The sequence below is a fragment of the Microcaecilia unicolor genome, chromosome 5, assembly GCF_901765095.1.
Source record: "Microcaecilia unicolor chromosome 5, aMicUni1.1, whole genome shotgun sequence".
NCBI lineage: Eukaryota > Metazoa > Chordata > Amphibia > Gymnophiona > Siphonopidae > Microcaecilia > Microcaecilia unicolor.
In genome coordinates, this window is record NC_044035.1 from 256,533,710 (window position 1) to 256,561,400 (window position 27,691).

Consider the following 27,691-nt stretch of genomic DNA (forward strand, 5'->3'; position numbering starts at 1 on the left):
GAAGGGGCGGGCTGAACCGAATTTTTGAAAAAATGGACGTTTTTGAGCTGGGCGTTTTTAGTTTCCATTATCGCTAAAAAAACAAACGCCCAGCTCAAAAACTTCCTAATCCGAGCCATTTGGTCGTGGGAGGGGCCAGGATTGGTAGTACACTGGCCCCCCTGATATGCCAGGACACCAACTGGGCACCCTAGGTCAGTGCAGTGGACTTCAGAAAAAGCTCCCACATACATAGCTCCCTTACCACGAGTGCTGAGCTCCCAACCCCCCTCCCCCAAAACCCACTACCCACAAATGTACAACACTACCATAGCTCTTAGGGGTGAAGGGGGCACCTACATGTGGGTACAGTGGGTTTTGGAAGACTCCCATTTACCAGCACAAGTGTTACAGGTGGGGGGGGGGGATGGGCCTGGGGCCACCTGGCTGAAGTGCACTGCGGTACCCACTAAAAGTGCTCCAGGGACCTGCATACATGCAGGCTTCTAGGACTGGTTGCAGCTATATAACATTGGCACACCAGTTGACACCTGAAGACTAATCTCTCCGAAAACGTCCTTTATTGGAATAACCACCTTTACTCACAGTTAACTGCAGATCAGAGGTTGTGCCCCACTGGCAATAGGTCTCCCTGGTACTGAGCTGAGCAGTAGGTCAGAGCTGGCAGAATGCTGTACAATGCCCTCTTTCAGCCACATTCAAGGTAAGAACTAAGTTGTCTAACGTGGCTAACACAGGAAAGGGAACTAAAACTGGCTTACAAAAATGGCCACTACCGCATGGACTACAACAGGAAACACAACAGGGCACACTCTGACCCAGTAGGCAGGGGGAAAAGCATCATGGGAGAAGAGCCTACCAACTACCAACATCGTGAGACTGTAACACAAGCTAATGAAATCACGGAGCCCAATACCCTACACCCACCACAATGCAATGCTGATGTGACCCTGTACTGCACCCGAGAGCCACATCTGACCCAGGGAAAGGCTGTGACAGGATCAAACACATTCTGCTGTCATGGAGGTGGGTACGGCATTTGAGGCTGGCATACAGGCTGGAAAAAAAGTTTTTAAAGTGGGGTTTTTTTTGGTGGGAGGGGGTTAGTGACCACTGGGGGAGTCCGGGGAGGTCATCCCTGATTCCCTCCAGTGGTCATCTGGGCAGTTGGAGCACTTTTTTGGGACTTGTTCGTGAAAAAAAAGGGTCCAAAAAAAGTGACCCAAAATCGCAGTAAAAACACCTTTTTTTTCCGATTATCAGCTAAAGACACCCATCTCTCCTCGGCTGATAACCACGCCCCAGTTCCGCCTCCACCATGCCTCTGACACGCCCCCATCAACTTTATTCGTTTCCGCGACGGAGTGCAGTTGGAAACGCCCAAAATCGGCTTTCGATTATACCGATTTCAGCGCCTTTGCGAGACAAACGTCTATCTCCCGATTTAGGTCGCACTATAGGCGTTTTTCTCTTTCGAAAATACGCTGGATAGGGAAGCAACTGCTTGTCCCTGGATTAGTAGCATGGAATGTTGCTGCTAATTGGGTTTCTGCCAGGTACTTGGGTGCATGCTCACATAAATTGGGCATGCACCCAAATTTGCACTTGCGAATTTTAGCAATTTATAAAATTAGGGGGTAAATCTGATCTGCCATTTGGATGCCCAGTCTTCCAGTTTCCTAAGGTCTTCCTGCAATTTTTCACAATCCATATGCGTTTTAACAACTTTGATTAGTTTTTATTGCAAATTTAATCACCTCACTCATTCCCCTTTCCAGATCATTAATAAATAAGTTAAATAGCAGCAGTTCCAGTACAGATCCCTGGGGTACTCCACTATTCATCCTCCTCAACTGAGAGAATTGGCTATTTAACCCTACCCTCTGTTTTCTATCCATCAACCAATTCCTGATCCACAACAGAACATTGTCTCCTATCCCATGACTCTTTAATTTTCTCAGGAGTCTCTCATAAGGGACTTTGTCAAACACTTTTTGAAAATCTAGATACACTACATTAACCAGCTCGCCTTTATCCACATGTTTATTCACGCCTTCAAAGAAATGAAGCAAATTGGTGAGGCGAGACTTCCCTTGGCTGAATCCATGTTGACTCTGTCCCATTAAACCATGTTTGTCTGTATGTTCAGTGATTGCTTTAATTGGATGATATAGTTCAATTTCCTTGAGAGTTTCATTGTCGACCATCCAGGAGACTCCTGAGGCAGGTCATATTGGCCGAAACACAACTGTGTCAAGTCTTGGTTGTCATATAATAAATTCAGAAATGATGCTCCGAAGAGTCTCTGAGTCATCTCCAAAGTTTTACACAGTTTAACAAACCAGGGGAAGAGTTGTCTTAGAGAGATAAGGTAGAGTGAAACAGAATATGATGTATGATAAGTCAATACAGTCTATCCAGTCTGCCCATAGACACCAACTACTCAGCTGTACAGTATGTTGCTCATGCTTTCTTGAATTCAGATTCCTCATCTTCACTACCTCCACTCAGAGGCTACTCCACATATCTGCCACCTTCTCTATAAATAAATACTTCTTAGATTACTCCTGAGTCTATTGACTTTTACCCTCATTCTATGACCTCTTGTTCCAGAGCTTTTTTCAACTGTCTGAAAACTCATAAGCTAAAAGCTAACTGAAATATGTGTGTTTTCAACATATTCTTAATCACCCCTAGATTCTATTCTTCTTTCATGCACAGAAGGACTACATCCTCTATATTGTACCACTTCCTTGGATTTTTGAAGACCAAATGCATGATCCTGAATTTTTAGCATTAAATCTTAGCTGCCAGATTCTGTACTACTACTCAAGCTTTGCTAAATCCCTCATTCTATCTATACCTTCCAGGGTGTCTACCCTGTTGCAGATTTAGATATCACCTGCAAAGAGGAAAACATTTCCAAGTAGCCCTTCTGTAATATCACTTACAAAAATGTTGAACAGGGCTAAGGACCAATACCTATAACACACCACTAGTAAAACCTCTTTCCTAACACATGAAATTCATTTACCACCACCCTTTTCGCCTACCACTCAATCAGTTTCTGAACCAGTCACTTTAAGGCCCATACCAACAGTGCTCAGTTTATTTCTAAGTCATCTGTGTGAAGAATATCAAAAGTCTTACTGAAATCCAAGTAAACCACATCTAGTGCTCTCATCCAACTCTCTGGTCAGCCAGTCAAGAAGTTGATCAGATTCATCTGATAACCTACTTCCAATAAAAACATGCTATCTGAGATCATTTAACTGATTGGGTTGCAGAAACTGTACTGTCCTTTGTTTTAGCAGCATTTCCATTAATTTACTCACCACCGAGGTCAGACTAATAATGGGCCTATAATTACTAGTCTCCTTTTTACTTCAATTTTTGTGGTCAGAAACCACATCCACCTGTCTCCAGTCAACCACTCCCAACTCTAAATAAGCATTGAAATGGTCAGACTAGACAGAAATATTTGTTAGGCATTTCTACTTTTTTATCATAAGCTTCTACATATTGCAAATGTGATGAATGGTGGAATGTTTTGAAGTTGTTGAACTGAATGGGTGTGATCACAGATTTGGATGAACTGCCATTGTCTCTGTGAGGTAGTAGATAGTACAAGCCCAGGTTTCCTTAAGTTCACTACCTCACTGAGTAACAGTAATGGAACAGAGTTCTGGGCTTAACCAGGAGGGCCCAGTCAGAGAAGGTTAAAGCTTCAGAGAGAAAACACATCAGGGAGGTCCTCCCACTATGTGCAAAGCTGGGGCTGCAGTACATGAGGAAAGGCTCAAGGAAGCAGGGTGGCCTTTCAGCAGATGCCTGCATCACTCAGCTGTAAGCAGTAGATGCTTACTTCTGGTAAGCCAAGGTTTACCTTGGAACCTTGTGAATTATTACCTCTTGAGGCCAGGCCAGAGGCAGGCCTGGGTTTGATTAATCTTGAGTGCACACTGAGACTGTGGAGTCTGTCAGAGCCATGGCTATAGGAAGATTACAGGAACTTAAAGACTACTTTATCCAGTCTTTGAACTGAACAGGCTTATATATGTGTGAATGCTAATAAAGTGTTTGTGTTTTGCTTTCATCCCTCTGTGTGGCTGTATTTGTAAAGGCAAAGGCTCCATGCCTGGCCTCTAGCACACACTACTACAGTCCATTCCATATTTGTTCAGGATGTGTACGACACAGACACAGTGTAATCTTGCCAACTCTTTGAGGGGGAGAATGGGATGGAATGGGGACAAGCCAGAAGCCTAAGGCACTTCAGCCAATCATCTTGAAACTCTTTGACAAGCAGCCAAACAAGCCTATCCCTGCCTGATTTATCCATGTCCCATATATGATGATGTCAGCAGCTGGGCAGGAAAAGCAAGCTCAGAGAGAGAGAGAGGAGATGTAATACAAAGTGTGCAGTGACTCTAGAATACAGATGTCAAAAAAGTGTGCTTAAAAGTGGAGAAAACCCTCAGAAACCTGGGACAGACTATCACAGGTTTAGAGCTTTTCGCCACTTTACTAACTGTTTGTCAGATTACGTTGTCTATGGAATCAGCTGTCCTTGTGATAAATTATATGTGGGAATGACCACTAGAATGTTAAAAGTAAGAATATTGGAACATCGATCAAATATTCGTAGACAAGCTGTCAAAGAGCCTATGGTAGAACATTGCATTGAGAAAAATCATAGATTTGAAGATCTTCAATGCTATGCAATCGATAGAATTGATGCATCAAACAGAGGTGGAGATCGTAAGTTGAAATTACAGAGACGAGAGGCTCAGTGGATATTTGATTTAGATTCATTAGAACCTAATGGCCTTAACAGCTCTATTGACTGGCACGTTTTCTATTAGCCAATCAGTTAATTTTCACTAGCTAATCAGTCAATTGTCAGTGTAAGTCAATCTAGATTTCTATAAATGTCAGATGACACACAGATGACGCCGAGACGCCATTTTGAAATGTATGGTGCTCCGTCAAGCTGTAAGCGGATCCAAGTTTCTGTGCTTATGTGCACTTATTATACTTTTGGTTCTTTTCTGCTCAAGTTTAAATTTTCTATTTTTGCAGAATCACAACATCGCGATTCAACGCTCTGTTCCTGAGGAAGCCTTGTTGTTAGGGTGAAACGGAAGTGGCCCCCGTCGAACACAAAGATAAGAGTGTTTAACTTTGTTACTAAGTAAAGCAATGTTGGAAGCCTAATAGTGCAATAATCTAGGACCATATTTAATATGCTTGATAAAACTTTGAAATAATAAGCATACAAGTTTGACATATATAACTTTAAAAATAAACACACAGTGGAGTTTTTATACCCTATGATAGAATCTGGGCGTGTGTTACTTGTGATGTCAGTAACCTCGCTCTAAACCTGTGATAGTCTGTCCCAGGTTTCTGAGGGTTTTCTCCACTTTTAAGCACACTTTTTTGACATCTGTATTCTAGAGTCACTGCACACTTTGTATTACATTACGAGCTTTAGACTCTAGACAATACTGCAGCACGGCAATTTTTTCGAGAGAGAGAGGAGATCCCATATCTGCTTGCTACACAGCTTTGGCGCCTTCATCACAATGCATCCTCTGCTCTCTATCTCAATCCCACAGTATCTCATTACAATCAGTTCTTGTACTTCCCCCAGTCCAAAGGATCTTTTTCTGTACTTCAGGTTTTTTTTTTTTGTTACATTTGTACCCCGCGCTTTCCCACTCATGGCAGGCTCAATGCGGCTTACATGGGGCAATGGAGGGTTAAGTGACTTGCCCAGAGCCACAAGGAGCTGCCTGTGCCTGAAGTGGGAAGGTTCTTATGCTGGGACACAAGTCCTCAGTGCCAGGACTCTAAATTGGTGGCATATTAACTGACCTCACACCACTCCCACTCCTAGATTCATCCAGCCTGTGTTGCTGCTGCTTTGGTCTTCCTCAGGTGCTCTGGGCTTTTGCAAGCAGTGCTGCCACCCCATCAACTTACTCCCATTGCTTTTGGAGCCTTCATCACAGTGTATCCTCTGGCCTCTATGTAACTGCCCCAGTATCTCATTCCAAGCAGTCAGTAAACACTTCTCCCAGTCCTATTCAGGGACAAAACGCCTCTGTGCAAGGTGACCTTACCCCACTCTGATTGCCTGATGTCATCAGTCTTTCTTACTGTTGTTCTGGCCCTCCTCTGCTTTCCAGCCAATCTGGTTGCTGTATAGGCCCTTTTCCAGTGTTCCTGCACATTCCTGTTAATTTTATTACTGATCAAACCCTGCTGTATGGTCGTCCAGACTGTGCTGTTGCCACTTTACCACACTGCCAATGTCTTGGAGTCTTCTTGCCAATGCTGGTGCCATTTTACTCCTGACAAAGTGCCTTGAAATTCTCCTGCCAATTTTGGTCCTGCTTTGGGACTTCAGAACTGCACACAGTGCTCCAGGAGAGAACTTACCAGAGATTTATACACTACCTTGTGTTTATTCCACTCTTGGTACCACTCTGCCCTTCTGATGGTGATTTGTTATCTTCCTGCCACTATTAAAGAGAGTGGAACAATTCTGGAGAATAGTTACATGTTTGTCATCTATTACTGACATCAAAGGATTACCTTTTAGGTGTTGTACGATGTGGCTCTGACTTCATTGGAGTGAAGAGAGTGTGAGCAATTAATGTTTCAGCTTTGAGACCATTTATGTAGAATGTGGTAATCGGAAGGGAAATTGCATGAGATATTTGGGTATACATTGAGCAGGTGTGCTGCTGTTTGAACTATTTTCTAAAGAATTTGAACCATTCTCAAAAGAAATGTAGAGACGAATACTCCATTTTTTGGTCCCATATTTGTAAAGGATTGATTTGAGGGGGGTTGAAATGAGAGTGTTTGTTGTGAGTTGGAATTTATGTATTAGAACAACAAATTGTTACAATTTTAAGAATTTAATATTTGTATGAAGGGATGGTTTGGATATAATAAAGATTAATATTTTGAAATAGTTGTTATTATAACTGTGGTAGCTACAAACTATGCAACTATTATATAATATTTTACCTTATCATTTGTATTGTATATTACAACTTATGATCTAATTGTCAGGGTTTTGTTTCTCTTTATAGAATGACTCATTGAGCTTCACTGTAGAAAGAGAACCTGTCTTATTTCTGTCCTGGCAATTCTAATATGTGGGGAAAAAAAACCCTCAATAGAATCCACATCTTTCTATTGTCTGACTCCATCTTTGCTTGATTTATTGTACAATAACAAAAGAAACTCTGTAATTAGTGGAAAAGTACTGAATTGTCAGCTTAGAACATAAGAACATAAGTGTTGCCATACTGGGACAGACCGAAGGTCCATCAAGCCCAGTATCCAGTTTCCAACAGTGGCCAATCCAGGTTACAAGTATCTGGCAAGATCCCAAAACAGTAAAATAGATTTTATGCTACTTATCCTAGAAATAAGCAGTGGAGTTTCCCCAAGCCCATCTTAATAATGATTTATAGACTTTTCTTTTAGGAAATTAGCCAAACCTTTTTTAAACCCTGCTAAACTAACTGCTTTTACCACATTCTCTGGCAATGAATTCCAGAGTTTAATTACATGCTGAGTGAAGAAATATTTTCTCCGATTTGTTTTAAATTTACTAGTATTTTTGGAAAGAGTAAACAAGCGATACATGTCTACCCGTTCCATTCCACTCATTATTTTATAGACCTCTATCTTATCTCACCTCAGCCGTCTCTTCTCCAATGGTGTTAAATGACTTCTGCATTTAACACCAACACAGTTGACTTGAGCTTGGATCCTAGTTAATTTGGATTTTCTACACTATAGAGTAGAGGTTCTCAACGCAGTTCTCGGGACACACCTATTCAGTCAGGTTTTCAGGATATCCATAATGAATATGCATGAGGTAAATTTGTATGCACTACCTCATTTGTATGCAAATCTATCTCATACATATTCATTGTGGATATCCTGAAAAACTGACTGGCTAGGTGTCCTGAAGACTGGGTAGGTGTGTCCTGAAGACTGGGTTGAGAACCACTGCTTTAAAGGTATTCTTGGGTAAGCACTGAAGATCCCACATGGCACAGTAAGTCTGCGACTGTAGCATCTCAAAAAGGATGTAATCACGGAGACTTTCTTTGCAGAGGATGATAGATCCATAAGGGAAGGACTTTGTATGGCCATAGATAGATGTTCCATGTAAGCAGGTAAGCTGCACCAAGAAAGCTAAAGGCCGAGGGTCTCTCTAGTTCAGTGATTCCCAAACCTAGTCCTGGAGGCATCCCAGCCAGTAAGGTTTTCAGGATATCCACAATGAATATTCATGAGAGATATTTTCATGCACTGCCTCCACTGCATGCAAATCTCTCTCATGAATATTCGTTGTGGATATCCTGAAAACCTGACTGTCTGGGGTGCCTTCAGAACCAGGTTTGGGAACCACTGCTCTAGCTCATTATTTCCTAACCCTCTTCTGGAGTTCCACCCAAATTCTCTGGTTTTCAGGATACCCATAATACATATGCATGAGATAGATTTGCATGCAACTGTCTCCCAAATTAGCAAATCTATCTCATGCATGTTCACTATGGCTATCCTGAAAATTAGTCTGGATAGGTGTGCCTCCAGAAGAGGATTGAGAAACACTGCTCTAGCCCAGTCTGTGAGGCCTTTATACTTTATCCCCTATATACACTTTCCCCTGCTTTCCCATCCCTTTAAAGAGAAAACTAATTATGAATGGGATTCCTTTAAGCTTGATAAAGTAGTAATAAATACTTCTAGTTTGTAGCGCTATAGAAATGCTAAATAGTAATAGTAGTAGTAGTAGTAGTTGGGGAATTAGTTGTCTTGTCAACTTCCTGCTTGGGCACACAGAATGAATGAATTTGCAGCCTAAACATGAACTACCTGGTAATTCTCTAGTGATGCCAACCAGTTGCATCTTTTGGTATTAATAATTAGGTTCAGTTCATATGACGATATAGTGCCAGTAGGAGAGCAGATTATTCTGCCAAGTGTCATGTCCCTTTGTCTAATACTAGCAACTCTATTTTATACATGCAATGATTTGGCACTACTAATTGACAAATTTCTGATGCAGTGCAATTCCACTTTGTTGGAAGTGAAATAACATTGCTTTAACATGGTAAGCAAGTAAGAGACTAAAGGGGTTTACACTGCCCCAATATTGATGCCAGTTCCCTAGCTTATCCCTTTCTTTCTACTTGGGTGACTGTTCTTGTTCAGCAAGTGGGCAAGGAAAATAAAGGTCTGTAATTTATGAAATCTTCCATTCAAGGTTACAATGCACTCGGTGGCTCAATAGTGCACAGTACACTATCTTCTATAGTGTGTCTATTGATAAATAGTGCACATTAGTGAACATTAAGGTACACTATTGAGCTGCAGAGTACACCATTCCCAAACCTGTCCTGGGGGCTCCCCATTCAGTCAGGTTTTCAGGATATCCACAATGGATATCACATGGAGGTGAGAGGCGCTGTCAGGTCAGTGCAGGGAGCCCAGCACAGAGGGGGGAGGGAGTGGTGGCGAGGAGGGTAGCTGGAAATCTCGCCCGTTTTAACGGGCTTAACGGCTAGTGTAATATAATTTATATGAAGACATTATAGTATCCTCTGTTTTATTATTCACTCCTATTCAGATAATTAAATATTACAATAAGTTCCTGATTTTATAAGAGGACACCTGTGTGAGAAGTCCAAAAACATGCTCCTGGGCAGCATCTGAAAATGGCCTTGTATACCCCTGGAAAAAGCTAGAGAGTACCAGAAAGATCTCTACAAGTGTTTTATCAATTATTCAAAGGCATTTGATATGCTTGAGCACAACAAGCTCTGGACCTGCCTGAAGGAGATGGGCACACCACCATATCTGATTGAACTCATAAGATCACTCTATCAAGATCAAGAATCTACAGTCCGAACGCCATATGGAGACACAGATTGGTTCAAGATTAGAAAGAGCACGTGGCAAGGATGCATCTGTCACCAGCAGCTTTCAACATGTATGCTGAAACCATCATGCGACGAATAGGCCTGGATGAGTCCAAGATTGGCATGAAAATAGGTGGCAGAAACATCAACAACCTCTGATTAATACAGGAATTATTAAATGAGATTGAAGGAGGGCAGACTCAAGAAAAATGTCAGGAAGTATTTTTTCACGGAGAGGGTGGTGGATGCTTGGAATGCCCTCCCGCAGGAGGTGGTGGAGATGAAAACGGTAACGGAATTCAAGCATGCGTGGGATAAACATAAAGGAATCCTGTTCAGAAGGAAGGGATCCTCAGGAGCTTAGCCTAGAATAGGTGGCAGAGCCGGTGGTTGGGAGGCGGGGCTAGTGCTGGGCAGACTTATACGGTCTGTGCCGGGGCTGGTGGGTGGGAGGCGGGGATAGTACTGGGCAGACCTATACGGTCTGTGCCAGAGCCGGTGGTGGGAGGCAGGGCTGGTGGTTGGGAGGCGGGGATAGTACTGGGCGGACTTATATGGTCTGTGCCCTGAAAAAGACAGGTACAAATCAAGGTAAGGTATACACAAAAACTAGCACATATGAGTTTATCTTGTTGGGCAGACTGTATGGACCGTGAGGTCTTTTTCTGCCGTCACCTACTGTGTTACTATATACTGATGATACCACCTTGCTGGCTGAAAATAAGAAGGATCTGATCAGAAAAGTCAAAGAAGAAAGTACAAAGGTTGGAATGCACCTGAACATCAAAAAGACAAAGATCATGACATCAGCAAAAAATGTGAATGTTGACATCAAGATCAACAATGAAGAAATTGAAGTTGTCAAAGATTTCATCTTTCTTGGCTCCAAAATTAATCACGATGGTGAGTGCACCCCTGAGATCAAGAGATGACTGACAATTGGAAGAAGTGCAATGGTCAGCATGAACAGCATCTGGAAGAGCAAGGACATCAACCTGGCAACCAAATGTAGATTGGACAGTGCAATCATCTTCCCAATAACAATATACGGCTGTGAATCTTGGACTCTGAGAAAAGCTGACAGGTGAAAAATTGATGCATTTGAATTATGGTGTTGGAGGACTGTTACGCATTCCATGGACAGCCAAAATAACAAACCAAGCAGTTCTGGAATGTATCAAACCAAAAATCTCACTGGAGGCCAAGGTAGCAAAACAAAAGCTCTTCTATTTTGGTCACATCATGCGAAGCAAGTCCCTCGAAAAAAGGCATCATCCTTGGAATGGTTAGTGACAAAAGAAAAAGAGGCCACCCAACAATTCGCTGGATAGATACTATCAAGGCTGGACTGAACATAGCAGAACTGAAAGAAGCTGTGAGAGATCGGAAGGCATGGCGAACACTGATCCATAAAGTGAACGAGAGCCACACTCGACCGATTGAATAAGGAAGAAAGGAACCCCTGGTTCATCCCTACCTCCCCTAAAGAGCTTCCCCCCCCCCCCCCCCCAGAGAGCTTCAGCCCAGCACAGACTGCCTCTTCCTGAAGAGCTTCCCTCTACCTAAGTAGAACCCCCCTTCTTAAGACCCCCACCCCCTCTAGGCCCCCCCTCCTGAGCCCAAGTTAAGGGTTCCCTGGTGTTTAAAGGGTCAGGACAGGAGTGATCCCCTGTTGCTCCTGCCCCATTACCGATGCAAAGTTCAAAATAGCACCAGTGACCCCTAGTGGTAGTATGGTAGTATCATGGTATTACTGCTAGTGGTGAAGCTGCCATATAAGGGCAAAAGGCAGCTTGACCCCTATTGGTAGTACCACAAAACTATCTCTAGGAGCTGCTGGCACCATTTTGAACCTAGTGCCAGCAAGGGCAGGAGCAACAGGGAATCACTCCTGCCTCAAACCCACTAAACACCTAGGAACCCTTAAGCTAGGCCCAAGGGGGCCTACAAGAGGTTGAGGAGTTTTAGGATGGAGGAGCTCTTTGGAGGAAATCTGTGCTAGGGGGAAGTTCTTTAGGGGTAAGCCTTTCGGAGGGGAAATTGGAGGAGGTGCTGCCTGGGAACAAACAGGCTGTAGTTTTGTGGCCCAGTGCTCCTAGGACAGAAAAAAAAGCTGGTGATATTTTTTATAGAAAAAACACAGCTTCTGATGTTCACCTCAGGCTGCATTTTTGAATTTATATAGTAATGAGCTGTTTTGCATGCTTTGCATCTCATTACTATGTAAGCCGCTATAACTTAAACTACTGTGTTACAGTAATATAATGCATGTTATAGCCATAACACACCTTACTCCCTCAAAATGAATTGAAAGAAAGGGAGAGCAGTTCTTTTAAATGTTTTTAATTTTCTAGAAATTTTTCTCATATTTATAATGTTGCTTAGATTTCCTGTCCTTTTTTTGTATAGATTACCACATTACAGTAATTAGCAGGTGAAACAATTCACTATACTCCCACAGCTTGGAAACATTGATTAGCAGAGGCAGTTTATCTTATTGTTATGTTGGCGTGATATTTATCACCATTGTATAACAGTTGTGATAATTTATAAGCAAGAGGAGGGCAGTGGTGGGAGCTTCTTCCTGTAAGAGTCAAATGAGCTTTACAGGAATGAGTGGTGGGGGAAAATTTGCTTGGCATGTGGTGCAGAATCTTCCTTTCAGCTCGAAGAAGGAGTGAGTAGGAGAAGCAAAGGCCAAGGTGAAAGGTTTTGTAGCTGTTACCTTCAGAAACTGTGATTCACTGTAAAGCAAGTGCATTTTCTCCTACTGTGTGAATCCCATTCTCATTACATTGCTTTCTGGCATGGTAGCTGTTTTTGGATGATTAAAACTAAAACCCTATGACCCAGCTGCCCAAAGAGCTTTTTTCTACCAACAGTCAAAAGGCACAACTCTCAGTTGAGAAAGAATGGAAATCCCATGGAAGCCACCCTCTGCTAGTCAAAGGTGTCTGACACATTTATTTCTTTATTTTTATCTTTACATTTGTTACACATCTAACCACTGCATGTGTTCAAGACAGGGTTCACAAATTCCCTAATATAACAGATTAATTAAAATATATGAATAAATGCATATAATGTATAGGCATCAAACGAAAAACAGTACTAAAGTATCTTCACACAACCAATACATATAAATACAACATAGCACAATTACTGTAATTAACAGATTAGGAACTATAGATATCACATGCTAGAAGTTTACAAGAGCTGGCTCTGGCAATTTACTTACCATCTTCAAGACAGTCCTAAATATGGTATGTCCTGGGGGTTTATAGCCAAAATAGAGAGCTAGGAAATATCTAGGGAATTCTATAAATGGTACCTAAAGTTAAGCAGTAATTATGCACCCAACGTTTGGCACAGAAACCACCTCTCTGATCTCATGTGCAACTTTCTTTAAATTAGTTACCTTATTTTCTAATTCCTCTTACTCTCTTGCCTATCTATATGTTCCATCTTTGCTTATACCCTATGCTGCCTATTAAAATGTTTTAATACATAATGCCAGGGGCGACCCAAGGCAGGATGCCACCTGAGGCAGGGTCGAGATGCCATCCCCCTCCCCCGGGCTAAGTTCTGGCCAGTACTGGGCTCTTCTCTACTGCGGCTGCCTCTGAGGAAACAGGAAGTTACATCAGAGAGGCGGGCAGCAGTAAAGAGAAGAGGCAGGTGCCAGCGGCAGGACAGCATATAGGAATTGCTGCTGACGACGACTTTTTAAAAATGTAAAAAGAAGATAAACTTGGGGAATGAGGTGGAGAAAGGAGGGGGAGATGCTGCTCCTGGAAGAGTGTCACTTCAGGCCCCTGCCTTAGGTGGCCTAATGGTTGGGCCGCCCCTACATATTGTGTTGACATTGTAAGTAGTATACTATTGGGCTCATTTTCAAAAGAGAAAAACGTCCAAAAACTGGCATAAATCAGCATTTGGAGTGAGATTGAGAGCTGAATAGTGAGATTTATCATATGATGTGTCTGGGGTATAAATCTAGGAAGATGTAAATGTTATATTGCTTTGAAAATGAAAGAAACAACCTAAACTATTTGCCTTTCTTTGGTGTCTCTGAAAGAATATAGACAGGGTGGAGGCAGTATATGGGAAATTCTGAAAGGAACTTTCCCAGGAACCTAAGGGACCCTTTTACTAAAACATGTTAAAATTTGTGCTTAACGTGCATTAATTCAGGAGTTTCCCAGGTGCTAAGCCCAATATTTAGGGCATTTTAAATCTTTTTTTTTTTTATTTTGCAGGTCCCGCACTTCATTTTCCATTAGTGCACAGGACTTGCGAAAAAATTAATATGGGAGCGCTTTTCACCTTCAATTTAGGAGGCGGTAAGTGCTCCTGCATTAAGTCTGCGTTATCCAGTTAGCACATGCTAATGCGAACACACTAGCTGGATAATTCTTCCACACTTATTCTCTGCCCAAGACACACCCCTCCCAAAATATGTTAAAAAATTAACTAATATGCAATTAACGTACACAAACTGGCAAATTACTCAAAAATGCTTTAACATGTTTTGTGATAAAGCCTTTTTTCCTGCGCTAAGGGGCCCTTTTACTAAACTGTGATAAAAAGTGGCCTGCGTTAGTTTTGGTGCATGAAATTGGTGTGCGCGGGAGCCATTTTTTACCGTGGCGGGAAAAAGGCCTTTTTAAAAATGGGGCAGTAAATGGCTGAGTGCGCGGCTATTTACTGCCTGTGCCCTTACCATCACCTATTTATAAGGTGTAAGGGCTCACGCACTACTCGTGCGGTAATCAGACAGCACGCAGCAATGTGGCCACACTGCCAATTACAGCTGGGAATGCCCCCCAAGGTAGAAAACAGAAAATTATTTTCTACCACGGGAAACTGCTCGTGCCAACTTTGTAACTACCACCAGGTGCCTGCAACCCCAGCAGATGGGTCAATTTGGGGCATGCTACCTGCATGGTAGCCCTACCGTGGCTTAGTAAAAGGGCCCCTAAATGCGATTAGAGCTTAGCACCCTTTATTAAAAGGACTCCTAAGACATTACCTGGGTAAAATCTCTGGGCTAAAAATGGACCTTCACTCTGGCTAATACACAGGGATTTCACAGAACATGTACTTTTAGCTGTAGAGAAAAGAGACCTGGCAGGGAGTGACAAAATATGCAGAGAGATTTGATTCTGAAATCCCCTGGGGTTGATTCATATCTCAGGAGTTACACTGGTTAAGTCCCACTGTCTGCATTAAGCCCATATATTCAATGATGGGCCATTTTCCGGTGACTATTGAATATCTGGGTTATTTTTGGCCAGTTTGAAGATAACTGGAGTGGAGGAATCGCCCAATGGCTAGTGCAGCAGGCTCTGATCCTGGCAGCCTGGGTTTGATTCCCACTACAACTCCTTGTGACCTTGAGCAAATCACTTAACCCTCCATTACCCCAGGTACAAAAACTTAGATTGTGAGTCATCTAGGGACAGAGAAAGTACCTGCATATGTGTACAACACTGTGTATGTCTAGTAGAGCTATAAAAGGATTAGTAGTAGTAAGTTGATGTTCAGACTTAGCCTGTTATCCTCAAACCAGCAAACGATATTCCAGAGTTTGAAGTGGCCAAATATGGCTGTTATACCCGCTTTAAAAATCAGTGGCTAACTGGTTATATTGCATGATATATCTGGCTAGCCTCTATCTGGGGATATTCAGCGGTATTTAACCGGTCAGCAGCTGTTCTGACTGGTTACATAGCACTGAATATTGGGCAGCCTGTCTCTAGGTGAAAAGTCCACGGATATTTTTGTACCAGTGGACTTTGCTGGCCCAAATTGTCAAAGAGAAGCCTTTATTTGACACCAGAGAGAGACTGGAGAAACATACACACACATAGACGCTGACTCTGTAATTGCTGTGGGTGCTCCAGCACCCCCCCTGTATTTTGGGGAACAACTGTAGGCAATGGAGGCTGGCTGGAGCTCTGTATGCTACCACTGGCCCAGCACACCACTGCACCGCAAAGCTCTTCCAAAATTCATGGCCAATTGTGGCAGCAATGTTTTTGTTTGATCCTCCCTGAGACAAGTGTCCCCTGCTTGGCCTGACCCCGGCCCGAAGCTAATATAAATTTAAAAAAAATTCCAGAACAGTGAGTCACTTGATGTCGTGCACAGCTCGAGAGTGAGGCAGAAGAATGTGATGAGCCAGCCCAGGCATATAGCCAATGGGAAGAATGCAGAAGGCAGCAGCAGCTGGCATCATAATCTCTCACCTCCTAGAGGACTGGAGTCCCAATCGACTGCTCAGCGCTCCTCCTTCCACAGCCGCTCCCGACTGGCCGACGAGGTAATGTTTTTTACTTCTTGGTAGGGGGTGCGGTGACTCGTTAATATTTTAACTCTGTTGCTGACCTGCTGCTCTCCTTCCGCCTTTTCCTCTACAGCAGCCATCAGGACTCCTTTTCTCCTTCCTTGACATTCCTCATCTCCCCTGCAGGGCTGGGCTCTGCAGATACTTGAGCCATTGCCCAACTTCCTGCAGCATGGTGCAAGCACAGAAAAAAACGTTAAAACAGATAAATGCAGATTCTATTAGGCAAAACTGAAAATGGTTACACATTACACAAGAAAAGGTATGGATGAAGAACATCTGGAGAAGGCATGTATCAGGAGCAAGTTCAGAAGAATTAAACCCAAAACTGCTTGTTTAGTTTCTCAAATTTTATATGGCTTCACACATAGGAGCCAACTTTTCAAAATTATTGGGGGTGCTAAGCCCAATGAAAATAACCCCTCCTTGGACACATACAAGGAATTTTCTCAATATTGGGGGTGCTCAAGCACCCACAGCACCCACAGAATCGGCTCCAATGGCTTCACATCTGATCTGTTGATTAATGCATCATCATTATTCATGGCTCGATCTGATAGACTAGTTGCAGCACAAGACAGTGAACTAAGGCAGACACAGCTCCACGCAGCGGTGATGAGTCTTCCAGGTTTCAGCCACAACCAGCTCACACAAGGCAGGAAGCATCAGACAGAAGGCTGTGAGGTTGGCGCATCCACCATACATGATGCTGGTTGCCTGAGACCTGTGAAAGAAAAAACAACTTTTAAAAGGAGTCTGCTCATTGTGTCCAACGAGGAAGGCCACCACGAGGTGAACCTGATCCTGTGGATGTCAATTATCCCAGGAACGGATGGTGGGTGAACTGGAGAGAGCTCTACAGACCAGCACTGGGGCGTGAGTGCCCAGAGAGATGAGAAAAACGGAGGGAAAGTTGCCATCACTGGAAAATGGAAGTGTGGGCAACCCCAAGCACCACATAGTGGCTCCCTGATCCCAGGCGTGTAGACAGACACCCATTCGAACTGCGAATCCAGTTTAAAACATTTTCAATGGTTTTTATATCTCTGAGTAACAAGGTCCCTATCTCATTAGCTATTACTCTCAGAATCTAATTGCCTGCCTAGACTGTCTTTCTACCAGGTAAGACTAGATGTTTACTGCTCATTGGGTCTCTGAATGCCCCGAACGCCCTGTCTCTTGTGAAACTTGGTCGATCGTGGGGCAGGAACAACCAGTGGGCTGCACTCCGCTACCCCCAAGACTTCCTCAGCCTATTGGGCAGACAAAAGGCACCAGTCCTCACACCTGGGAACTCGGAAGAACTGCAGCCATTGAACAACCTCAAAAAGGACACCTGCAATAACCTCCAAGGTTGCCACCCTAGCAACATCCACACAGTGCCAACAAACAACCCGCCACCGAAAAGGAAACACCACCTCGGTCTGTGCCCTGAGAAAGGCAAGGACAAATCAAACTTGGATATAAATATAAAGTATCTTGTTGGGCAGACTGGATGGACCATACAGGTCTTTATCTGCCGTCATTTACTAAGTTACTACGTTACCTGACCCAGAACAGCAAACCAGCAACAACACAGTCTCAATAATAGCTACACGACCCCCTTAGAAGAATGACACCACCTCCCCCAGCTCACTCCTCCACACACCCTCTGCATAGAATACCACATGCAGTTCTACCAGACTCTAATTGAACACCAAAGAACACAGTTCACAGCCACCATGGCATCTAACCTTTGGATCTGCTTAATTTTAATCATCACTTATAGATGTCAAGGGCGTCTTATCTGACCCTTTATCCTAGCATACAACTACAATCCCCTCCCAACCATCTCCCGCTCCACTAACTGGGGACTACCTACCACCAACTTGATAGACTGCTCGCAAGTCCTCCCTCGACCCATTGACATCCTACATGGCTCGTTCAACTACAAGCACTTAAAAAACACAAAAACAAACCATATCCAGGCCCCAAAAACCAGGGTCAATTACTGAAACAGATACAAAGTCATAAAACTCACAACTCCTCGACCCCCATCCCCTGTTACTACCTCAACATTAGATCAGTGGGCAAGAAAATACCACTCATTAAAGACTAGCTAAAAGAACATCAGCTGGGATGCCTCTTCTTAACAGGGACCTAGTTATTTTCCAAAGAAGACCCCAGAATTAAAGAACTAACTCCAGCAGGATACAAATCTATAACATTATCTTGGAATGGGAAAAGGGGAGGGGGGCATTGCCCTTATATACAAGGATATATTTGATATTTCTCTCACTGACTCTCTTCTAACTCCAAACTTAGAGATCCTCACAGGTCATCTCCAAACCTCATCATCATAAGACTTTTTAACATGCATAATATGTTACAATCCCCCCCAATAAGTGGCCCAAAGCATATCTTCAATTCTGTGAATTTGTTTCAAAAATCTCTATTGATAGCCCATACAATCTACTATTAGGAGACATTAACATCCATTTAGAAAACCTGTCAGACACCAACAGGACCAATCTCTATGCTCTTTTCTCCTCCCTGAATTACACGATACCTGCCCCCCCAACCTGAAATCAAGGCCACCAACTAGATCTGGTCATCTTCAGTGATAGTGGAAACACAAATCCCACCATCAGAGTGTCAGACATCAGTTGAGAAGAATCATATGGTTTGTCCACTACCGGTGTTCTTTCACAATCAACTGGAATCACTTTAAGAAAGATTCAAAACCACAAAAACAGCAAATCACATCCAGAGGAAGAATCAACCCCAATACTTTCTGGGATTCTTTAATACAAAGACTACCTGAAGATGGAATACAGAACCTGGAAATCACCTGGCCTAAAGTAAGCCTAGAGACCCTGGATGAAATAGCACTTCTCCGCTCTAAAATCAAGCTGGTGAGGAACAGTGATAGATGGCTCACCACTGATCTATTGAAACTAAAACGAGAATGCAGAAAGCTAGAATGCAAATGGATTAGAGACAAATTTGACCCATCCAGGACCAACTGGTGATCGGCAATTCACTCCTACAAACAAGCAATAGTACTAGCCAGAAAAATATACTAAGAATTGATTCAAAGAAGGGGATTCAACAGCAAGCAACTATTCTACATTGTCAAATTGCTTACAGCACCTCCTAAAAATGAAGACACTGTGAAAAAGGATGTTCCCACTACTAACCAACAAGCCACATACTTCCAAGACAAAATCAATAAACTTAGAGCCAGTTTCTCCCCTGTAACTGACAATGATCCTGACTTGCCTTCAACCCTGCCCCCTAAAGAAGGCACCCCCGCCAACAGAAGCAGGAAAGCCTTTAAACCTACACAGTGGTCACACTTCACCAAATTCTTCTCAAAGTATGCCACCTGCCATTGCATACTAGATACATGCTCCCCCCCCCCTACTTAATGAATCCAGCTCCCTCATCATTCTGCACCATGGTACACTCATGAATTGAACAGCGACTGTCACAGGGCATCTTCCCCCAAAGATTGGCTGAAATCATCATCACATCAATATCCAAAGACCCCAATCAACCCAGACAACTGGTTTCTAACTACAGACCAGTGGCCTCCATCTCATTCTTCACTAAACTAATGGAAGGTATGTTGACTATACAGCTCAATCACTACCTAGAGAGGTATCCTTTCAGCATCCCAAACTGGATTCAGTTTTCAGCAGTTTTATGTTCCTTGCTGGACCATGTCCGACTACTGCTAAGTGAGGGGAAAAAGTGCACTCCTATGTTATGTTACTCCAATTTGATTTATCCTCAACATTTGACCTGATGGACCATCCTCTCCTACTAAGAAACTTCAAGGACATGGGGATCACAGGAAAAGTTCTAAAATGGTTTAAAGGCTTCTTGAAAAGTAGATAATACAGGGTCAAACAACAAACAAACTTATCACTGAACTGGAGTAATGGATACGGGGTCCCACAGGGCTCCCCCCTATCACTGGTACTATTTAATGTTTTTCTCCGATCCCTAAGCTCACAATTAGTCAACACTGGCTTGCTCCATTATATCTACGCGGATGACATCTCCGTGTTAATCCCCATCGAACTAACCTTCAAAATTGACATACCCAGGGTCCAGAAATGCATCACCCTACTAGAAATTTGGATATATGACCACAAACTAAAACTCAACACAGACAAAACCAAATTACTATGTTTCAACTCCAAACCAGAACAAATCCCCAAGAAGATTACCATCAAACAAGTCGACTTTACCCTTTTCATAACCATCAAAATCCTAGGTGTGCACATAGACAGTGCCCTTTCCCTAAAGACAAGTTAACACCTTAGCCAGAAAATGTTTCTTCCTAATGAGAAAGCTCTGCACCATTTGGAAATACTTTGAAATCAGCCACTCCGAGTTGCTGGTGCACGCACTGTTACTATCATCCCTAGACTACTATAACTCAATATAACTGGGCTGCACAAAGACTTTACTGAAAAGACTCCAAACCATTCAAAACACGACAGTAAGACTAATCTTCGGTCTAACAAAATTCGACAGCATCTCCCCACTGTACATCAAACTACAATGGCAGTATTCTTCAAACTGGCTTGCTTCCTTTTCAAAACATTACAAGGATTGATCCCCAGCTACCTACTAGCTCAATTCTGTTTCACAACCTCCACAAGAACGAGGAGACAAGAAACCACTATTTCACCTTCCCCTCTTCCAAGGGCAAGGAGAGACTAACACTCTTTGACAAAACTCTTGCCGTCCAAGCAGCCAAACTCTGGAAAGACATTGCCAGAATGTTCTCACCTTTACAACCATACCTCACGTTCAGAAAAAAGATCAAAACTTTACTATTTAAGAAACATATACTATAACCAGAATCCCATCTACCCCATAAGCAATCTACTGTACTTCTCAGAGGGATGTTCTGATTTTAAAAACCCTTAGATAATTGTAAACCACTTAGAACTGAACAGGTGCTAGTGGGATATAAGCCCTAATTGTAATGTAATGTAATGTAACAATTGACTCTATCCTCTCTGTTTTACAAGGGCATTGAGGTTTCAGAAGATTTTTTAGCTCTCTTTTCCCTGTATTAGGAGCTTGTCTATGGAATTCCCTTCCTCTTGTTATTAGGACAAAGAATAGCTATCTTAGCTTTAGGAAGAGGTTAAAAACTTTTTTATTTCCAAAGACTGTTACATGACTTATCATTACTGTTTTTGTATCCTTTAACTGTTTATAGGACTGCTTTTTCTTGTGTTTTCTTATTATGTAAACTGCACTGAACCCTGAAGAAGGGAATTTAGCGGTATATAAGATTTGTTTTGATTTGATCTCATTGCTGGCTATGATGTGTTGATGTCAGAAGGCTCATATACAGAAAGATATAACACAATAAGATAGCACAGCTCATTCACTGAATAGTATGGGGCCCTTTTAATTCAGTGAATTAAGCAGTTAGGTGACAGTTCTATAAAAAGGTGGCAAAAGTTAGGCACCAAGGAGGTTTCATGACAGAGATGGCATGACGTCAAAAAGTTGAAGCCGTCTTCCCCTCATAGCCACCACATTGTGTGACCCCAAATATTCACAGATGCTATTGAAAAGAATAGCAAACGTGAGGTTTATGACTGCAAAGCTGCACCAGACCAGGACTCTTTGCGTGCTGTGGCTGCTTCCTTCGGGCCGGCCCCGCCTTCTCAGATATTGGCACCCCGCCTCCTCCAAAAGAGGAGGCGGGGAATGGTGGAAACCATATGGGAGAGGGTAGGGGATGGCAAGAAAATGAATGCGAGAATAGTAATTACAAGGGGTAGAAATATGATAATGGTGAGCAAATTGAAAATGGATGGGAATGGAAGGCTGGGAAAGATGGGGAATAGAAATGCTAGTGGGTGAAAGGAGATGGAAATGTGATAGGTATCTGAAAAGTAAAAAGAAGGAAAAGGGTTAGGAAGAAGGTGAAATTTGAGTGGACAGAAAGCAGCAGAGAAAAAAATATGAAAGAGCTAAAATGGAAAGATCAATATGTCAGAGGCATGTGTAGTGAGGAAATGGTAAAAGAGGGGAGAAAAGACAAATAGCAGCTGATTGAAGGAGAATTAGCAGAAGACACAGGAAAGCGGGAAAGAGAAACTGGAACCAGCATGATGGAATAATAAAATGTCCAGACAACAAAGGTAGAAAAAGCATTTTATTTTAAATGCTTTAAATGGAATATACTAGCTTTGGAAAATGTGCATAGCGAATGTCGTACTGTGTTCAATAGAAAAGGAAATGCATTTCTATTTTTATTTCTTTAGTGTTGTAGTATATGCTGAGGTTACTCATTCAGTTTTTGTCTACATATTTTTATTTCTAATTTGTGATCCCTTGTTCTGTATTTGGTGAAGGTCTGTTGGTGTGATTATAATGGCAGATGGGGAGATTGGAGGGGAGGAGAGGGAATTGGTGGGGGGGAGAGCTTTTATTTTCTGCCCAGGGCCTCAGCATGGCTAACACCAGCCCTGACCCTGCTGTTAGCTGGTGGGGATCCCCAAGCCATGCCAGCTGAGGACTTCCTCTGAAGGTAACCAGAACTTCCTTCTACTAAGCTCGGCAGACAAGGCAATATCCTTGAGCCACCGATAACTAAGCATACATGGGGTGCCGGCATCAGTGGCTCAAGGAGTTGCTGTTGCCTGCCAAGCTTGGTAAAAGGGAGTTCTGGCCTTCTTTGGAGGAAATCTTCAGCTTGGGGATCCTCATCAGCTAAAGTATTTATATTTTGAGTTGGGAGGTGCTGGGGGGGGGGGGGGCAGAGAGAAAACTTTGTGCCCATCCACTTTGGGCTCAGGCCCATCCAAAATTGGCTGTCTGGGTACGCCACTGCTTAGTATCTTGGAGAGGAGGAGTAGGCTAATGGTTAGTGCATTGGGCTTTGATCCTAGAGACATGGGTTCAATTCCCACTGCAACTCCTTGTGACCCTGGGCAAGTCTCTTAACACCCCAGGTACATCAACCTAAACTGTGAGCCCTCTAGGGACAGAGAAGGTATGAAATGATTAGTAGCAGTAGTAGCCTTGCAATTTCATTCCTATTTTTTCTCTTTTCCCCAATATACCTAAAAAAGGTCTTGTCACCTCTCTTTACATCCTTAACCATTTTTTCTTCCGCCCACGCTTTCGCTAGCCATATTTCCCTCTTTGCTTCTTAGAGCTTAATCTGGTAATCTTTCTGTGTTCCTCTTGTTGTGTTATTCTGTATTTCTGGAACAAAGCCTCTTTTGTCCTTATTTTTTCAGCCACTTGTTTAGAGAACCATATAGGCTTCCTGTTTCTCTTGTTTTTGTTTACTTTCCTTGTGTAAAGATTGGTTGCCACATTTATAGCAGTTTTCAGCTTGGACCACTGCACTTCCACTTCTCCAATTCCTACCCCTGCCATCAGCTCCTTCTTCAAGCATTCCCCCATTTTACCAAAATCAGTACATTTGAAATCCAGTACTTTGAGTTTTGTGCTTCCGCATTCTGCTTTTGCTCTTACATCAAGCCATATCGTGTGATGATCACTATTACCTAGGTGGGCACCCACATGGACATTGGAAACACATCCTACATTTGTGAGCACTAGATCCAACGTCGACCCTCTTGGGTTCCTTCACCACAGGGGCGTAGCCATGGGTGGGCCCAGGCCCACCCATTTCCACCCAAAGCCCACCCAAAAATAATGGATCACAACTGCAACCGTGATCGCGATCGCAACCGCAGCTTCACGTGAGTCTTCTTTTCTCTCCCTCACCCCCACCGTAAAGCATCTGGGCGCAGCGTTTCAGATCCACTCCGGAGCCTTCCCTCTGTGACCTGCTGCTGAGATGAATCTCTTTCCCCTCCCTCACCCCTGCCGTAAGCATCCAGTTTAAATTAAGGGCGGGGCCAGCAGTGATTCGCTGAGCACTCCAGAGCCTTCCCTCTGCCACGATCTGCCCTCTGGGAAACAGGAAGTTGCGCTGAAGAGAGCTGATCGTGGCAGGGAAGGCTCTGGAGCAGGTCTCTTCATCTGTGATCAGCAATAGTGAGGGAGGAAAACGGAGTGAGTGGCTGTACCTGTAGGGTGGGAGAGGGACAGGCTGGGAGACAGTGGCTTCACCTGCGTGGGGGTGGGAGGTGGGGGGGCTTGAGGCCATAGGGAAGGGATTGGAGAGAGGTTCTGGACCTTCAAAGGGGGGGGGGGTTGGCTGGAGAAAAGGGAGAGAGATTCTGGACCTGCAAAAGGGGGGAGATGGCTGGCTGGAGGGAAGGGAGAGAGGTTTGGGACCTGCAAGGGGGGGGGGGGGTGGCTGGCTAGAGGGAAGGGAGCCAAGTTTGGGACCTGCAAGGGGAGAGGTTGCTGCTTGGAGGGAAGGGAGAGAGTTTTGGATCTGCAAAGGGGGGTGGTGGCTAGCTGGAAGGAAGGGAAGTTCTGGACCTGCAATGAGAGGTGGCTGGCTGGCTGGAGGCAAGGGTAAAAGGCAAGGGAGAGAGATGCTGGACCTGAAAGGGGGGGAGGAAGATGGAGGGAAGGATGAGAGGTGCTGGACCTGCAAGGGAGAGAGGCTGGGGGCTGGAGGAAAGGAAGAGAGTTGTTAGACCTGCAAGGGGGGCAGGCTGGAAGGAAGGGAGAGAGGTGCTGGACCTGTGGGGAGGGGGGCTAGAGGCTGGAGAGAAGGCCTGCAGGGGAGGCTTGAGGGAAGGGAGAGAGGTGCTGTACCAGGAGGAGAGATTAGAGGGAAGGGAAAGAGATGGCGGATCAAGGGGATGAAGGAAGAGGGAGACAAATTGTTTAACCCACAGTGGGAGAAAGAGCCAAAAGCTGGAAGAGAGAAGCAGAGTAGCTGGATAGGTGGGATCGGAGAGCAGAGAGAGACATTGGTGTGAGTGAGGAAGAAAAGGGAGATACAGAAACCGACGTGAGATGCTGTATTGGAATAACATATGAACACAGAGGGGTAATGCCTGACAGAGAGGGGGGAATGTGAGAATAGAGAGGCTATGCTGGACACTTGAAGGGAGGGGTATATGGTCACAGGGGAGAGATACTAGACATAGGGGACAATAGGAACTCAAAAGGGAGATACTGGGCATGTGAGGGCATAGGGACACAAGGGGTGATGCTGGACACAGGGGTAGGGGATAGAAGGATGGTGATGGATGCAGGAATTTGAACATAGTGGAGATACTGGACAAGGAACTATAGGGACACAGAGATGGGAGATGGATGGTGGACATGGAGAGAGAAGAAATGACAAATAGGAGACCCTGGTAAGTGAATTAAGACAGAAGAAAGCAGAAACCAGAGACTAGAACTAAGCTGATTTGAAAAATAAAATAACCAGACATCAAAAGGTAGAAAAAAAAAATCATTTTTTTTTCAATTTTGTGATTAAAATGTGTCACATTTGGAATGTACATCTTGCCAGAGCTGGTGTTAGACATGGCTGGAGCCCAGGCCATAAATTTGGGAGGGAACCCCAAAGCCCATCACCAGACTGCACTGCCTTCAGCTTCCATCATGCTTGTGGCTCTCTCTGGCCAGGCCGCCAGGGGACCAAGAGCAATTGCTCTAGTTGCACTGCAACACCATCCCTGGCACGTACTATGTTTATATTTTGCACAGGAGGAAATGCATTTCTTTCTGTATCTCTGGTATTGTATTACATGCAAGGTTTGGCTTTTTGGGGTTTTGGTTATATTTATGTTTATACATTTTAGTCAATTATTCTATATTTGGCATTTTTATTCCATGTGTGTGATCGAGGTATTCTGTTAGCATGAATTTTCTATGTAGTCTTCTGTAGTAAGTTTGGTTTGTTTAGTTTTCCCAAAAGATGTATTGATATTTTACGGCCCCACTGTAATATGTAGGGCAATGCCTTTTTCATAGATAGGATCCTTCTTTTGGAAGTTAGTGCTGGCATTGTAGATTTGCATTAGGTTATGAGTGACATTTTGTTTTAAAGATTGTTTAATTTACTATATGGCGGCTGTTGAGATTACGGTGAGTTTTATGGGGAAATGTCCTAACTCTGCTCTGTACCCATTGGGGGAGGGACAGGGGGTTCTGTGGATGCAGAATTTATTTGCCTTTAATACTAGACTATACTTTCTGGGATCATTTCTATAGCGTGTAACTGGAAAGATATGTTGAAAAGTGTTTGGTCTTGCTATACAGGCTAAGTATGTGTGTTAGGGACCCGAGGCTCAATGGAGGCGGAAGAGTGCAATCTCTTGTACTTCCCCCTGAAGCCTGCACTGCTACCCTTATTGAAGTTATTGGGAGTGGAGTAGAGCTGGAGCATGGGGTGGGGTATCAGGTGGCAAGTTTTTCAATTTCAAAAAAGTTGGCAACCCTGGTGCCCACCCATGTGACTTGTTGGCCCACCCAAAAATTGCTTTCTGGCTACGCCACAGCTTCACCAGTTGTCTGAGCAAGACACTTTGACAGGCATCCACAATCTCTCTACTTCTTTCTGATTTTGATGATGGGGAGGTTCCAATCCACATCAGGCAAGTTGAAATCTCCCAACAATAGCACCCCCCCTTTCATACCAAGCTTATGAATATCTTCTATCAAGTCTTTGTCCAGCTTCTCCATTTGTGCTGGATGTCTGTAGATAACGCCCATGTGGATATAGGTTCCATCTTCTCTTTTCAGGACAACCCATATAGCTTCTTCCTTTCCCCAAGTACCCTCCATTTCAGCCGCTCTGATATTGTTTTTCATATTCGCCACTCTACCTCTTTGGCCCTCCCTATCCTTTCTGAAAAGATTATAGCTCGTTATGGTCACATCCGATTCATGGGAATCATTGAACCATGTCTCTGTAATATCAACAATATCCAAGTTTTCCTCAAACATCAGGGCTTGCAGATCTTCAACCTTTTAACTTAGGCTATGAGCATTTGTGCTCATTGCTTTCCATGTGCTAATTGAGTTAGGATGGTTATCGTTATTTACATGACCTTTCCCTCTGCCATCATGCTTTTTTCTGGGGGTGACTTTCTGAAATCCCTTGTTTCCTTTTGTCACCCCGATCCTCTAATTTAAATGTCTAGAAATATACTGTCTGAATTTCTCCCCAAGGATCCTTTTTCCTGTCACAGAAAGATGTAGTACATCTTATGAGCGGGGTACTTGGGTCCCTATCTCCCTCTACCTGTCACACATGGTGGAAACTGTGACCCTCCCAAAGTTGCCAAAACCTTACTGTACCCACATATAGCTGCCCCCTTCACCCATAAGGACTATTGTAGCAGTGTATAGTGGGGGACAGTGTGTTTTGGCTGGGTTTTGGAGGGCTTGCGGGACAAGATAAAGGAGCAAAGATGAGATATGTACCTGGGAGCATTTTTATGAAGTGCATAGAAGTGCCCCTTAGGGTGCC